Consider the following 16432-nt stretch of genomic DNA (forward strand, 5'->3'; position numbering starts at 1 on the left):
GGAAAGGCTGCTTGTCTCCTCTTCTGCATTTGGCTCTAGAGCGGCTTAAACAGCAAGCAACTGCCGGCGTCCTCCTAGTTTTCCTACGATATACGTTTTAGTGTGCATAACTTTTCCTACGATATCTTACGAACCCATTCATGAGTATGCGTTGATTAATGTAAGTTAAAATTTTTATTAAAAAAACTAAAACCAATGGGACACAACATATGTCTGCAATATCTGGAGTGCCTCCTCAGGGTTTGAAGCGTCAGCATAAAGAAACTCTGACGTGTTCCGTTGCGAGGTGCCAGAGAGGAGTGTGTACATCTCTGTGGTAACTGTAGAACCCCCGTGTATGTACTGTACAGGGAGGAAGAAACAGGAACAGCCCGGGGTTTTGTCAGGTTTTGTCATATCACATCAGACAACAGGACATGCCTCATGGGATTAAAAACAGGAAGTGAATCAAGGGACAAAGATAGTCACCCTTCCTGACATCCCAGCAGAGACTGAGAATGAAGGTTATCTTATTTGTTTTGGACATTCTTGAGACTGTGGTATGTTGGAAAACACAAGTCATTGTAGTGAGGTGGTAGGTGAGGCATTACACCGTGGAGATCAACCATTCAAATCTTCTTATATACCCTGCATCAATACTTTCATTTGTCCATCAATTAACCTCAAATTGGCCTCTTAATTGGAAAATGTAGTTCTTTTTTTAAAAGTACAAATTAAGGTGTAGCTAACTGAAATGTTTTTACATTTTAAGGGCTTTTACACTTTTTTTTTCACCACTGGCGGCTATAGTACAGAAAAATACTTTGCACATCTATAAAGTGAGACAGGTGCAAAGAAAACGTTTAATAGTAGGCAACGTTTCGGTACTAGACCATATTCAGGCAAATAGTGTTACACCCTGAGAAGCCATCTTTTGTAGGAGGTGATGGTTTTTCTGCATCAATCAACAACTTCCACATGAAATCAGGCATAAATACATAACATTCTTTCACATATCCATCACTGTTACGGCTATGCCATTTTTAGACTCTCAATTCTTGATTCGTGAAGATCAAGAGATGCCCTGACAACCGTCATTCACATTTTCAAATTCTCCTCTAAAAAGATAGGCGACAGGGTATATCAAGTGTGATCTAACCGCCAAATTTCTTTTGGAATATACCACACACTAAGGCCAATAAAGTCAAATTGAAATAATTTGTTTCTAATGTGGAAATTGCCAATAGATGGCTTTAGATTTCGATAATTAAAATTCAGAGCTCATTTCGATCAATTTTCAGTTCAGAATTGAAATCGTGACACCCTTAATAACTGTATTAACTAACAGTGGTGGGATGTCACTAAGTACATTTACTCAAGTACCGTACTTTATTACAAATTTCAGGTACATCTCAGAGAGAAATATTGTACATTTTACTCCACAACATTAATCGGACAGCTGTAGTTACTAGTTACTTATGTTTTGCACACAAAACACATGTAGTTTATAAGATATGATGTTTTATTATAAATTAAACTAGCCATCAACATAATGGCCTGCAAGTCCAGCTGAAATGATTAGACCATTAAACACACAACTGTTTGGATCCTTTACACTTTCTAACAATGTGAGGATGATTCTGCATTGAGCACTTTCACTTTTAAGTACATTTTCCTGATGATACTTACATATTTAATACTTAATTACTTGGTTACTTATACTTCAGTAAAGGATCACCGCTGTAAACTAGGCACGGTAGAAGTAAAATGCAGCATAAGCGGCAACTTCTGGTAACTCCAAAGGAACACAGATATCATGAAAAAAAAGCCACTATACAAAGGAAAAGGGGAAGTTAAATGGTGGGCTCTGGTGTTGATAACAACACAAACATGACGGGAAAAGCTGCTGCTGCTGTGACGTGTAAATGCATCACCTCACAGAAAAAGAATTTGTCCAATTGACACATTCCTTCTTGATAAGCATATTTGTCATTCTTGGTATTCTCCATGAGCAGGATTGACCTGAGCACACTGTAGCATTATTCATGCTGCTGGGTAAACCTCAGCAGCCTACTGTGTGGCAAGAGTTTCCAAATACTTGGTTTGTCACTCTCAATTGAAAGTGAAAGACTAAAAAAGAAGTCTGTTGGCTAATTGAGATGTCATCAAAACCAAATCATTTGTCTGCTATATTAGTGTGTGTTCTTGATGAAAAAAAAAAAAAACTTTGTTACACAATCTTTCCATTGCTCTGAACCGAATCATGCATTGTGTAAGCAACAGGATACACAGTATGATCTCTGATGGCGAACCACAAAGTAGGAGTTGAAAGGAAAAGGAATGGAAACTGTTTTTGTTTTTTTACTGTTTGGCCTGAGTTAACTTGCATGTGGTTGGAGTGAGTAAGGTGGGTGAGGTTACCGTGAACCAGACCAAATGTGCAGACAGAAGATTGGCACGCTGCATTCATGAACACACTTGCATTAATCCAAACACCTAGACGCGCACGGTTACATAACCTGACCAGTTCCTGCTGCTGACCCTCCATTAAACCAGACACAACACAAAGAGTCTGGAACACGTCACATACCTGCCCTCCAACACCGTAACCGTCAGAAATCTAGATAAGCCTCGGCAGTAATTTCAAAGATAACACACTGGACTTTGGCACCAATCTGGGTTTTGCCTGGAACCACCCAGTGTTTCCTTGCATGGCCTGGTGCATAGGCATAGATTTAGGGAGGGATGCAGGGGATATGTGTTTCCGTCACCGTTGACTTTACGTTTCACATAAGACACTAACGCCGGTCTCCTGGTTGAAAGTCCTGTGTTTGTTTGACCCATCCAACACCCAACCTACCTCCCTACGCAGATTTTGGGCCTCTTACACCTTAGTTAGGTGACGTTGTACCTTACCTTCTCATTTGTTCCTTGATAATTATGGCCATTAGAAGTCGCCGCCTAACAACAAACAAATATGGGTCGTTATAAGCTGCTCGCACAATGGACCTATGTGGCCGTTTTTGTGGCGAGGACCATCTGCACATTAGAGTAGAAATAATTTACATATGTACAGTACAGGCCAAATGTTTGGACACACCTCATTCAATGTGTTTCTTTATTTTCATGACTATTTACATTGTAGATTCTCACTGAAGGCATCAAAACTATGAATGAACAAATATGGAATTATGTACTTAACAAAAAAGTGTGAAATAACTGAAAACATGTCTTATATTTTAGATTCCTCAAAGTAGCCACCCTTTGCTTTTTTTGATAACTCTGCAAACCCTTGGTGTTCTCTCAATGAGCTTCATGAGGTAGTCACCTGAAATGGTTTTACCTTCACAAGTGTGCTTTGTCAGGGTTAGTTAGTGGAATTTTTTCCCTTATTAATAAAAAAGCAAAGGGTGGCTACTTTGAGGAATCTAAAATATAAGCCATGTTTTCAGTTATTTCACACTTTTTTGTACATAATTACATATGTGTTCATTCATAGTTTTGATGCCTTCAGTGAGAATCTACAATGTAAATAGTCATGAAAATAAAAAGGAAACGCATTGAATGAGAAGGTGTGTCCAAACTTTTGGCCTGTACAGTATATAAATTTGTTTGAACATCAAGTTTACATGTCAAGTCCTGACTTACCCCCCGCCCTTTCCTTCCTACCTGCAAAAGAGAGTGACTCACTGTCTCTTTTGAGCCCATATGAACCAGCCATGAGGGACCGTGAGTCAGTGTTGCCAGGCACCCTCATCTCCCATAACTTTGATAAGTGTCTTGCAAAAAGACATAACAACTAGTCTGAAGTCTGCAGCCGTTTGGCACCGTGGGCTTGGCTGTGTGTAGGTGTGCACAAGCAAAACACACAAATACATTCATGTTATTAAATTAAGGAAACTTTCCACTGACAACACTCATTCGTTGACCCCTAACCTGATCCCTCACCTAATGATCTAACCCCAACCACAAGGATACAGGAAGTTTAATAGACAGCCTCAGTCTCTACTTCCGGGCACCGTTTTAATGAATCAAAATATTTAAAAAAAAAGTGCAGTTAATAATGTAATGTGAAATGCACAAAGAGCTTGGTGATGGAGCGGATGTGTTTGTGGTAGGAGGGATACGGATGACAAATTAAAAGACAAAGCATAAAGGGTGTCAGTAAAATGTTGGTCATAGTGACTCAAACAGTATTTCAATTTGAATCATAAGGTGTGGGCTACTTTGTAATCATTGCTCAAACAAATGTAACTAAATTCTATAGATAACTTATTACATAACTATAAAATTCATGAAATGAACAAGAAAATGTCGGTAACACTTTACTTGAAGGTATCTACATAAGAGTGACATGACACTGTCATGAACACATGACACTGTCATGACACATGAACCCTAACCCTAACCCTAACCCTAACCCTAACTTGTCATGACAAAAACCAAATGACACTTACTAAAAGAAGCGTTATGTCATAAATGTTTATGACTTGTTTATAATGTTTATGACACGTTCATGACAGTGTCATGTCACTCTTATGTAGATACCTTCAAGTAAAGTGTAACCGAAATGTCCTTTATGTGCGGGTACGGGTAACATCTATCATATGTTTTTGGTCCTGTGATTTTCTGTCAACATTTTGGAATTCTGTAATTCAGGGGTGTCCAACTTACGGCCCGTGGGCCAGAGCCGGCCCGCCAAAGGGTCCAATCAAGCCCACTGGATGACTTTGCAAAGTGTGAAATTTGCAGAGAAGTAATTAATTCCAATTCCAAATTTAACACTTTAATCTCAGAGATATCCAAGTTCTTTTTCTGTAAATGTACGACTTTAATCCTAGAAATTCTGAATTTAAAAACTGTAATATGAATATTACCCCTCTCTCCCGGGTCCATTACATTATTTATTTTCCTACAAAAAGAACGCTGTCGTAGCAGAAGTAACTTGCGTTTGCCAACATCAAGCTGACAAGAAACTCTGTGGCAGATAAAGTTTCTGATCTTTCTGGAGTGGTCTGGCCCTCTTGAGATCAAATTAGGGCTATGTGGCCCATGAACTAAAATGAGTTTGACACCCCTGCTGTAATTGATACAGCACTTTGTTTAGATGTTCATATCACAAAATTGCCTCGCATTACAATCCATAGAAAACATACACCCATATTGAATGAAATAAACGTCTTTCAAAGAGTCAAACTATTTGTATATGCGCACACGTATGCATATTGGCCGTCGGACAAAGTTAAAAGCCCTTGGATTAGCAGCATTCTTCCAAAAGATGTTTTCCGGTTTGCTGTTTTTATTTGTCATCTCTCACTCCTACTCTCTCCTGATCTCCAACTTAAAGCTTCACCACAGCACAGCTGCTGTTGTGTCTCCCAGTGGCTCATAACAGTGTTACACAAATGGACACGATTAGACGATAGACTCAGCAGAAGCCATGCACACTGATAACCGTCCAGGCTCCAGCTGCAGCTACCATCGAGGACACAGATGTTATGACTCTGATCCTCTAATAAAGTCCTCCGTGCGCTCCATTAGGCCTATACTTTGAGAATTAAACCTCTTTCTTTATCTAATCCAGATGTTATGTCGTCTGTATTTTTCAGGGAATTGGGCAACCTGAAGTGCAGTTTACACTTTGTTATTTTATATAAAGATACTACGATTTAAATACATTTTAAGAAATACGTCAACAACAAATAAACTTTTTCAAAAACTGACATTTTGTCCACAAGAATGTTTCTCGGAATAAAAAAACAAACTTTTGGACTATCGTGAGAAACCATCAGTGTGTTTACATGCAGTTTCATACAACAGAGGACTCCGGGCCCTCCCAAATTGATAATTTTGTAGACGGCGCTGCCATAGCTCCATGGTATAACTCCCAAACCCGCAAAATGAAACAAACGTCACGAAAACTTGAAAGAAAATGGTGTTCCACCAATCTGGAAGAATCTTGTTAAGTCTGGCAGGACAGTGTGAGAGTGTGTAGGAAGGCCCTCAGAGCAGCCTACTACTCATCATCAATAGGGGAAAATAACAACAGATTTCTTTTCAGCGCTGTGCCAGGTTTCCTCCAACTCTCAGTAGTGACCGGTAGTGGAATGTAACTAAGTACATTTACTATAGGAACTGTACTTTAATTCCAAATGTTGAGCTACTTGTACTTTACTTGAGTCTTTTCTTTTCATGCCACTTTCTACTTCTATTCCGCGACATTTCAGAAAGAAATATTGGACTTTTTACTCCACTACATTCATCTGTTACAGCTTTAGTTACTAGTTACTTTACACATTAAGATGTTTGCACACAAAACACATGTAGTTTATAAAATCTGATGTTTTATTCTAAAGTAAACTAGCCAACAGTATGACGGCCTACAAGTCCAGCTGAGATGATTAGACCATTAAACACACAACTGGTTGGATCCTTTACACTTTCTACAATGGGAGGATTTTTTACTTTTAATACTTTAAGTACATTTTTCTGATGATACTTACATACTTTAACTTAGGTAACATTTTCAATGCAGGACTTTTACTTGTAACAGAGTATTTTTACAGTGTGGTATCAGTACTTTTACATAAGGATCTGAGTACTTCTTCCACCACTGTTGACAAGGGAGCAGGGAGTGGTGATAAAGCGTGTATTCGTCACGGAGGGGGACCTCCTCAAGAAAAGTGCTGCATGGGAGAAAATGAGTAAGATTTTTATAAATAAATGCATCTCTGTGGCCTTCACTGGACACTGTTTTTCCATGTGATGCCTGGGGGGAACACAGGCATGCACAGTGAAGTAACAGTGGTTAACACAGACCCTACAACCAACAGGCTGGTTCAGCTGAATGTGTGCTCCATTTATTAGAAGCAACTCTTTTGTTACTCTCTCTGTTGTCGTCGTGAATCTGTCAATTTACTGGAAGTGTTTGTTGAGCCCAAACTGTGAACGGAGCAAATGGAAGAATGTGCTCAGGGCCCTGCCTTGACATGTACTGACAACCAATGGTGAAGTACATTTACTCAAGCACTGTACTTAATTCCAAATTTGAGCTATTTGTAGTTTACTTGAGTCTTTTCTTTTCATGCCACTTTCTACTTCTACTCCGCTACATCTCAGAGAGAAATATTGTTCTTTTTACTCCACTACATTCATCTGTTACAGCTTTAGTTACTAGTTACTTTACAGATTAAGATTTTTTAACACAACACATGTAGTTTATAAAATCTGATGTTTGATTCTAAAGTAAACTAGCCAACAATATGACGGCCTACAAGTCCAGCTGAGATGATTAGACCATTAAACACACAACTGGTTGGATCCTTTACACTTTCTTAAATTTGGAGGATGTTTCTGCATTGAGTACTTTTACTTTTAATACTTTAAGTACATTTTCCTGATGATACTTACATACTGTTACTTAAGTAACATTTTCAATGCAGGACTTTTACTAACAGAGTAACAGAGTAGTTTTACAGTGTGTTATAAGTCCTTTTACTTAAGTAAAGGATCTGAATACTTCCTCCCCCAGCCCACTGCTGACACCTCTGAGGGGTTGCAGAGTTCAGAGGGAGATGGGATGGGAAACACAGCAGGGGAAAGGGGACTGAGGTTGAAGGGGCATGTTTGTCACAGCGGCGTGAGGAGTGAATCACTGAGGGGGGGGTGGGGGGGGGGTGCCGGGCTCCTGTTGGAACATAACAAAATATTGTCTCATGGGTGACTGTGATTCATGTGATAGAGTTGTAGCCAGTGTTGTATATGTAACAAAGTAGGCCTACAAATACTTAGTTACTTTACTTAAGAAGAACTTTCACGTATCTGTACTTTGGTGTTTATATTTCTGAAAACGTTTACTTTTACTTTTCCCCTAAAGCCTGTTTTTTAAGGTTCTGCGGAGGCTCCACGCAGAGCTTTTGCCGTAGGCTGGTCCGTGAACCATAAATTCAGCCTCATCGTTACTTACAAGAAATGTTTCCGTACGTTGGAGTGAAAGATTCTTCCTCGCAAAAAAGACATTTAGTTTCAGAAAATGACTTTTGATGCTTAACTAAAGTAAATATCAGAGACTTTTACTCGAGTAATATTCTGAAAGGTGACTGTAACCTCTACCACAGTCATTCTCTGGTAAGATACTTGCACTTTTACTCGAGTATTGCTTTCAAGTGCTTTGGAAAAATGTGTCTCCTCATCCGCAGACATGTAACCTGAGCTCACCCCGGTTAAGGTGTATACATGCACAAATACCCAGGTTACTAAAGGAAGATTCTATATCCACAACGTTTCACTTACGGGATTGCTCCGTTCCCGCCATAAATTCTGGCGTATGTCCTTTTCGCCAGGATGTCCGTTACCTTCCTCTTTCTTTGTGTTGGCGTTCTAACCTCTGGTGGATTTCTGAGGACTACGGTTAACGACTAAAACAACCTTTGGACGTACGCATTTTCCACCAAAACAAGTTCCTTCCCGAGGCTATTTTGCAGCAGCACCGTGGCTCTGTCTGGAGCTTAGCACCGCCCACAGCGATTGCATTTTTTTTAATGAAATGCCAATAAACCAGAGCACGTTTTTCTCCCATCCCAGAATGCTGTGTGGACTAGCCAGACCTTCCTGTGCGCTGTGGAGGAAGTTCTGGCAATGCGAGACTACTAAAGGAGTTATTTATCTTCCGGTTATGGCACGCAACTGAGTGGACGTGTGGGGCTAGGCTCCGGCGGAATTAATATATTTCTACCTTTAGTATCTAAATCGAGCTATTTGTGATTTCGTTCCAACCTGAGACTGGTTGGATTACCCAAAGGGTTGGAGAATGGAGATGTGCGTGCATTCTTAATGACATGGCTACCCAAGGCCCTTGACATAGAAGCAGCAGGACAACCGTTAACCATCAAGCATGCCTACAGGCTGGGGAAAATGCCACAGACAGCAAGGTCGGATGGAAGACGGCCACGGATTCTCACGGTGAAATTCCTGACATATCGAGACAGAGACCGAGTTATGAAAGCAGCGCATCTGAAAGGTGAAATCATAGTTGAGTGTAGTCCAAAGACAAAGAAAACTTTTTGATGGAGTGAAACAAAGCCTGCGCCAATTGCGTAAGGAGTATGGATTTATGTTCCCGGCTAAATTGCGAATTTTACACAACAAAACCTGGTACTACTTCCGCATTGAAGTCTATTTTATAGTGAACACTACTCAAACATCAGCGTCTATGAGGTGGGAGGCATTTAAGGCCTATATACGAGGGCAAATGATCAGTTATACAAGCAGCATCTCTAATAAACAGCACCTAAAACTGATAGAGTTAGAAAAATATATCAAAGAACTTGAGATGGAAATTAACCTTAATGATACAAAAGAGACTAGACAGAAACTGGCCATTCTAAGAGCACAGTATAGACATTCTATTACCAAGGAGAAAAGACAGGGAAACTTTTGGCCTGGCATTTAAAATCAATGCAGAATGAATGATGGATCTTAGAAATTGAGTCAGAGGAAGGGATACCAATTACTAATCCATAAGAAATTAATAGTTCTTTTGGGGTATGCAGACTTTGTTTTTAGCCGAGGTAAGGTGTATACATGGCGTTTGAGAAACCGGGGCATTGCCTTAACAGAACTATAATCCGTCTTTTAAGGCATGGCATTGAATGAGATGTCGATGGAATCACTTCCTTAGATTCAGCCACAGCGCTATCAGATAGACGTCTAGTGTAGAAACTTGTACCTATGGTGGCGTAATACTGGGTGAATCAGTGTTGATTCAGTGTCAGTCAGGATTGAAAATTGGATGTTTATGCAACATTATACACATAACCAGCGCTTTCAATTTTGTTTCAACGTCAGGCATTTGTGTAGTGAAAAGAGGAGAAGAAGAATACCCAGAACAAGAATGGATGATTAAGACGTGGCTCACATCATGATGTAAAGATGAGTCAAAAACATGCTACTTTGTCACATTTAATGTTTTCTCCAGGTCGTGACAAATTGTTTCACAGGTTGTCTGAATCATCAGCTCAGTGTGTGTGTGTGTGTGTGTGTGTGTGTGTGTGTGTGTGTGTGTTGTATGATGATCATGCACAACAAAACAGAACAACCCATTCTCACTCCGAACTCGTAAAATATGGACATTTGGACAGTGGCTGTCAGCGTCTGAAGCAACGCAAAAAGCGCCCTTCAACATGTTTGTAGAACGTACCAGGGAGAGAAGCAGCTACACAGGGTTTGAAGATGACTTAGCACTAAGAGCGACTACGGTAGCGATTAGTATAGGGAGGTTGGTCGGGGTGGTGGATGGGTCAAACAACACAGGACTTTCACCCAGGAGACCGGGGTTCGTGTCCCACATGTCATGTTTCCTAAACCCAACCGTCACTTTCTTCTTTTACTAATCCCAACAGTTCCATTATTGTTTTCCTAAACCCAACCGTCCGTTCTTCTTTTCCTAAACCCAACCATCCGTTCTTCTTTTCCTAAACCCAACCGTCCGTTGTTTTCCTAAACCCAACCGTCCGTTGTTGTTTTCCTAAACTCAACCGTCCGTTGTTGTTTTCCTAAACCCAACCGTCTGTTGTTGTTTTCCTAAACCAAACCGTCCGTTGTTGTTTTCCTAAACCCAACCGTCTGTTGTTGTTTTCCTAAACCAAACCGTCCGTTGTTGTTTTCCTAAACCCAACCGTCTGTTGTTGTTTTCCTAAACCCAACCATCCGTTCTTCTTTTCCTAAACCCAACCGTCCGTTGTTGTTTTCCTAAACCCAACCGTCCGTTGTTGTTTTCCTAAACCCAACCGTCTGTTGTTGTTTTCCTAAACTCAACCGTCCGTTCTTCTTTTCCTAAACCCAGCCGTCCCATTCTTGCCCTGCGTGTGATGGAAACGTAAGCCCACCCACGACCTTTTCCTTAACCTAACTGCTTCAAAAGTGACGGCAATAGTCCCAACCAAGCTCGTTTAGATAAAGCGCGTTTAGATATGATGCTAAAGGAGACTTTTATCGTCAATAACAACGCCAAAGGCACCTGACCAAGCGTCCGTATTTTACACAATGGGAGTGAGAATCTGTTGAACAAAACATGCAAGAATGAAGTCGCCCTTCCAACACCATAGATAGAGCCCCTCGGCCTGCCATGCCAAAACGCTCATTTATCAACTTCAATATCCAATGGAAAATAATTTCAAAATGAAATAGCACAACGTGGTGTCAACATAAAACATGGCGCTTTCAAGTCGGGTTCACTTTGCAGCGAAAACAAAATACTTTCACCCAGGAAACGCTCGTTCGTTCCTCGGCAGTGTTTTAACCACGATCTTTTTCCTAAACTTAACGAGTCATTTTGGTGCCATCGCTGCATGACGCTCACTTTTTCTGGCTCTACCACGCCCCCTGAAAAGACCGTCGTCTGGCGGCGCCTGTAGCCGGCGCCTGTAGCCGGCTCACAGTCACCTATCGGCTACTGAACAACTGCCGCTGGTAACCGGCGTCCCGGAGCTCTGTAGCGGCTAAATACAACCAGCAACTGCTGCTCGGATTTTATCGTTCTATGGCACAATAGACTGTTCACGTTACAGCGCTTTACTTAGTTTAAAATACTTCTATTTCAGGTATACAATAGTATATTGGTGACGCAGCATTGATCACTTTGAGGGGGGGATACATTTTGTCCCCACTGGGGATAAAAATATTCAGCAGAGGCAGCAATATGTAGACCATAAAGGGGGAAATCCCACGCAGGCCCCCCGATAATCGCACCCTGACTATAACTATAAAACAGTGTTGTAGTACTTGAGACCAGTTTTGGTCTCAAGACCTGTCTTAAAGCTAATTTTTGAAAGTCTCGTCTCGAAATCGATCACAATTTTACCCGGTCTTGTCTCGGTCTCAGATAAAAAGAACTCTGAATTTTATTTCAAGACCAGTCAAGACCACAGCTGCAGGGATTTTTTAAAATATAATTAGAAATTTGTTACCCTAAAACCCCTCTCCCTGCCACCTTTACACTCACTCCCAAGAAGGTGAATGTGGGAGACAGGAGAAGCTCTGGCTGTCTTCACACAAATCTGGTCTGGGTCTTGACTCGGTCTCGCCCTGCCTTGGTCTCAAACCCTCAAAGTCTTGGTCTTGTCTCGGTCTCAAACCCTCAAAGTCTTGGTCTTGTCTCGGTCTCAACCCCTCAAAGTCTTGGTCTTGTCTCGATCTCAAACCCTCAAAGTCTTGGTCTTGTCTCGGTCTCAAACCCTCAAAGTCTTGGTCTTGTCTCGGTCTCAACCCCTCAAAGTCTTGGTCTTGACCTGGTCTCAAGCCCTCAAAGTCTTGGTCTTGACTTGGTCGAAACCCCTCAAAGTCTTGATCTTGACTTGGTCGAAACCCCTCAAAGTCTTGGTCGTGACTCGGTTTCGATACACTTTGGTCTTGGTGATGACTTGGTCTCGGTTCAGGTGGTCTTGACTCCAAAACTGCAATAATAAGGATGATTTGCTGCCTTGTCATCTTAACTAGTTAACAGTTGGCTATAGACTGAGGAAAAATAATTGCATGCACTGTGGCCCTCAAAGGCCACTGCCGACAACTCCCGGCAACTTTTAAGGTGGAATGTTTTCTTGCTCGTACTGAAGGAATGAGTTGACGTAGTGAAACAATCAACACAACTTAAATGTCAATATTCTTTGACCATAACTTTTCATTTTTATTTTATCGTCTCTCTTGCACGCTTCAAAAAAATATCAACTATTCTTATTTCCTCACTTGGAGAAAGCTCTAACCCTTTGTTCAAACTTTGACAGTAAACAGGGGGAGAGGGGGGGTGGGGGGGGGGGGGGGTTGGGGTCATGCTTGTGCAGACTTTGCCCGCATTACCAGGGTGAACATAGTGTTCATTCCAAAGGGGGAAGGATCCAATAGTAGTGAGTGAATGTGGTTTTTACAGGAGGAAGCTGAGTGGCCCAGTGGTTAGGGGGCGATTAGTAACAGGAAGTTACTCATGGAAAATGAAAGTTACACACAGGAGATAATATATGTGCTGCTGTTGTAGCTATTTATAGGAACAAAAAAAGAAATGTTCTGAATTTGGAATATTTTGACCACTCATAGCTAAACGTAGTCACAGACAGAAGGTCTGAAGGGTAGCCTATGCTAATCTGTATGCATAAGAGACAAAGAGAGAGAGAGAGAGAGAGAGAGAGAGAGAGAGAGAGAGAGAGAGAGAAAGGGAAGAGAGAGAGCTAGTGACAGTTTCAAATCAGACCCAGACGTGAGTTTCATCTCAGTTACCAGCACAGAGATGATTAATTTTTTTCAGGGGTGGAGCTTCTGGCGCTTCGGCCCTGCATGTTTTCTCATAAGCCCCATATCTTTTAGGTTTTTTAAATAAGTTCAACTTTGTGTTAGTCTCAAAGATTCACGGCTGGAAATGATTTTTTATATATATATGTATTCATAGAGCTCTATACACACACACACACACACACACTAATTTACTACCCTGTTTTTTTTCTCTGTGTTTTTAAAAGGAGCCATGCTCGTAATTTCAGTCATGCTTTACATGTCTGTGTTTTGCTGAATGACAATAAAAGAAATATTTCATCTTTAATCTTGACTGGACCGGTAAATCAATGGAGCAAAAATTTATATGACTGGGGAAATATCCACATTCACTCTGTCAACTCTACTAAAAAAAAAAAGGGTTTCAAGATTATTATTATGTTGTGACTCCAAACTCCTACTCAGTGGTGATTGGGGGGGGGGCTAAGGGTGGCCAGTGCCCCCGTAATATTACAGTTTTTGTTTCCGATCGCTAAACGACAGTGGTCACAGCTGGAGCCACATGTGCAAAACTCAGTCTACACAGCAGCAGGTCATATGGACCAAACTCTAGTTCATTTTTCAAAACTCTACACCCTTACACCATGGTGTTAACCACAACCTGCACAACACTGTGGATCTACAGCAATTTATTCAAATGCTAACACACTGCTGTCCAAACTGTTAACAACACATTCAAACCAGAATGGATTTCAGCCCGGTGCATTTCAAACACTGCTGATGGCAATTTCAGCTGAAAGCCTATAAGCAGGCCTGTTGCTTTAGACTTGTTAGTGATCACATACTGTTTAATATAGAGAAAGCTCAGAAAGACTTTTATTTTATAAATAGAGAAATACCAAATAATAAGGAAACACCGTTTGAGAGAAACAGTGAACAGATAAAAGAGCAAAGAGAGGACATCCAATGTGATGATCAAGACGTGTGGCCTGATGCTGCTGGAGGGAGGCAGGATTAGCTCCACTATTCTTTGTTACTATTACATACCTTTAGTGTGTAACTTTTGTTCTCGTTATTACATAAATTACTACAGACAAAATAAAAAATATATCTATTGAAGCAAACTGATGATTTCCATTCCTTATTGTTGACCTTAAAAACTGGTATGTTATGGAGAGAAAAAATTCACGTGAAAGAATTTCACTCTTCTTTAAAGAAAATGTTGTAGTGTAAAGTCACTCAAATTATTGAAAACTGACAGTGTGTGTTAAAGAAAGTACCCCATGCCAGTCTCTAGGTATAGTGAAGGGTATGTGATGATGTGGGACTATTTAAATTCCAAAGGCCAAGGGAACTTTATCAGGATGCATAGTATCCTGGATCCATGAAATAACTGGCCTTTAAAAATAAAAATCTGCCTGCCTCTATGGGAATTTAACATAGGGGTGTACTGACTTTTGTTGCCAGTGGTTTAGACATTAATGGCTGTGTGTTGAGTTATTTTGAGGGGACAGCACATTTACACTGTTATACAAGTTGCACACTTAATACTTTACATTGTAGCAAAGTGTAATTTCTTCAGTGTTGTCCCATTAAAAGATATAATGAAATATTTACTAAAATGAGGGGTGTACTTTTGTGAGATACTGTATGTAACACTTAATATATTTGGTACCCCTAAAATTGCATGTTTCTTGGCTGAGCCCCGCATGTTTACAACTTTTTTTTATTTTTCAATTTCCAGGCATTAATGTGGATTGTGTAAGGATGGGATTTTTGCAGTTATGCAACATTGTGATTAATAACACATTTCAAGACAGGGACAAAAGACTTTGTTTGACAAAAAAAAGCTAAATAAATAAAATAATTAAGAAATAACTCAGGGTCACCTATTAGCTTTTTGAATCACTTAACTAGGCCTATATCTCCTCAGTGATTGGAGTTTTTGTGTTTAGATTAAATAGCGTGGACATCTTGTGTGCAGAAATCAATCAAGTATAAGTGACTTAATAATCTCAGCTCAAAGGTCGGTCTTTTTACAATAGGCTACATATACAATATATTATTTGTATTATTTGTCCACCTTTTGTAAGCAGATTGACTTCTTCCTGACAGGATAATGAAAAGCTGCACATTACAGACGCCTGCATGTCATTCCAATGGTAATATTATGGCTTCTTAGCGCCACTCTGTGGTACCATATTGTTACTACAGAACATCCAATGTGGGCCACTCAAACCGATGTAGGCTGCTAGTTCAAGTCTGTTTGCTGTGATTTGCAAACCGGGGCCGTGAAATGACTTTATACAAATGGACATACAATTACTAGCGAACAATACGATAGTCGTAATCGCTTGTATATAATAGGTTTTGTCGGCGAACTGAGATAGGCGGCGCCGTGGCTTAGTTGGTTAAAGCGCCTGTCTAGTAAACAGGAGATCCTGGGTTCGAATCCCAGCGGTGCCTTTTGTCACGATTGCGTTGCTTCTAATGTTTTAACTTTACGAGGAAATATCGACTTTCTTCAGCTCCCATAATAATAATCACGTCCGTTGGTTATCACCTTGTGGTCTTCTTCACAGAATTTAAAAAACGCTGCGAGCAGGGTTCGAACCTGCGCGGGAAGATCCCATTGGATTTCAAGTCCAACGCCTTAACCACTCGGCCATCGCAGCCCGACAACATATCGGTATGCTTTTCGTTCTTGACTCGTCTAGATAGTGATAATACACTATTTATTTATATACACTATTTCTGATATGAATAAAGGCCTGGCAATTAATGTTGAAGTAACGTTAGACAAGTTACTGACTGATCTTGAAACTCTCCCACTTCCTGAGCATAGAGCTCACGGAGGACAAAAAAAAAAGTGGACTATGCTGGCCTGGGAATGGAGAGATCCCCTTTGCTGTTTGGGTCATCATTACTGTAAATTCTCCACTTTATATTCAGTGGTGGAATGTAACTAAGTACAGTTACATCAAACATCCCTGCATCTACCGCTGCATTATGAGTGTAGAAAACGAAAACGCCCAGGAGTTTGTTTCCTGCAGCAGCACATGTTGCTCAGTCTCTTTTCTTTCTCTCTTTCTCCAAATGAAGCCGCCTTTAAAGCTTTAGTGCGTAACTTTTTGACATTAATGAACGTCCGTTACATTCAAGCCATTGCCAAATGAGTTGCTACAAAGCTAATTAA

General features: G+C 40.5%; 2 non-coding genes across 2 annotated transcripts; one reads left to right on the plus strand and one right to left on the minus strand.

The window, feature by feature from the left end:
* Nucleotides 1-15628: 15628 nt before the first annotated feature.
* Nucleotides 15629-15702, plus strand: trnat-agu. Its single transcript has one exon. It is a non-coding gene; the product is annotated as a tRNA-Thr (tRNA).
* Nucleotides 15703-15829: 127 nt separating this feature from the next.
* On the minus strand, nt 15830-15911 carry trnas-uga. Its single transcript has one exon. It is a non-coding gene; the product is annotated as a tRNA-Ser (tRNA).
* Between the last annotated feature and the right edge of the window lie 521 nt (nt 15912-16432).

Source organism: Perca fluviatilis, chromosome 14, assembly GCF_010015445.1.
Source record: "Perca fluviatilis chromosome 14, GENO_Pfluv_1.0, whole genome shotgun sequence".
Lineage (NCBI taxonomy): Eukaryota > Metazoa > Chordata > Actinopteri > Perciformes > Percidae > Perca > Perca fluviatilis.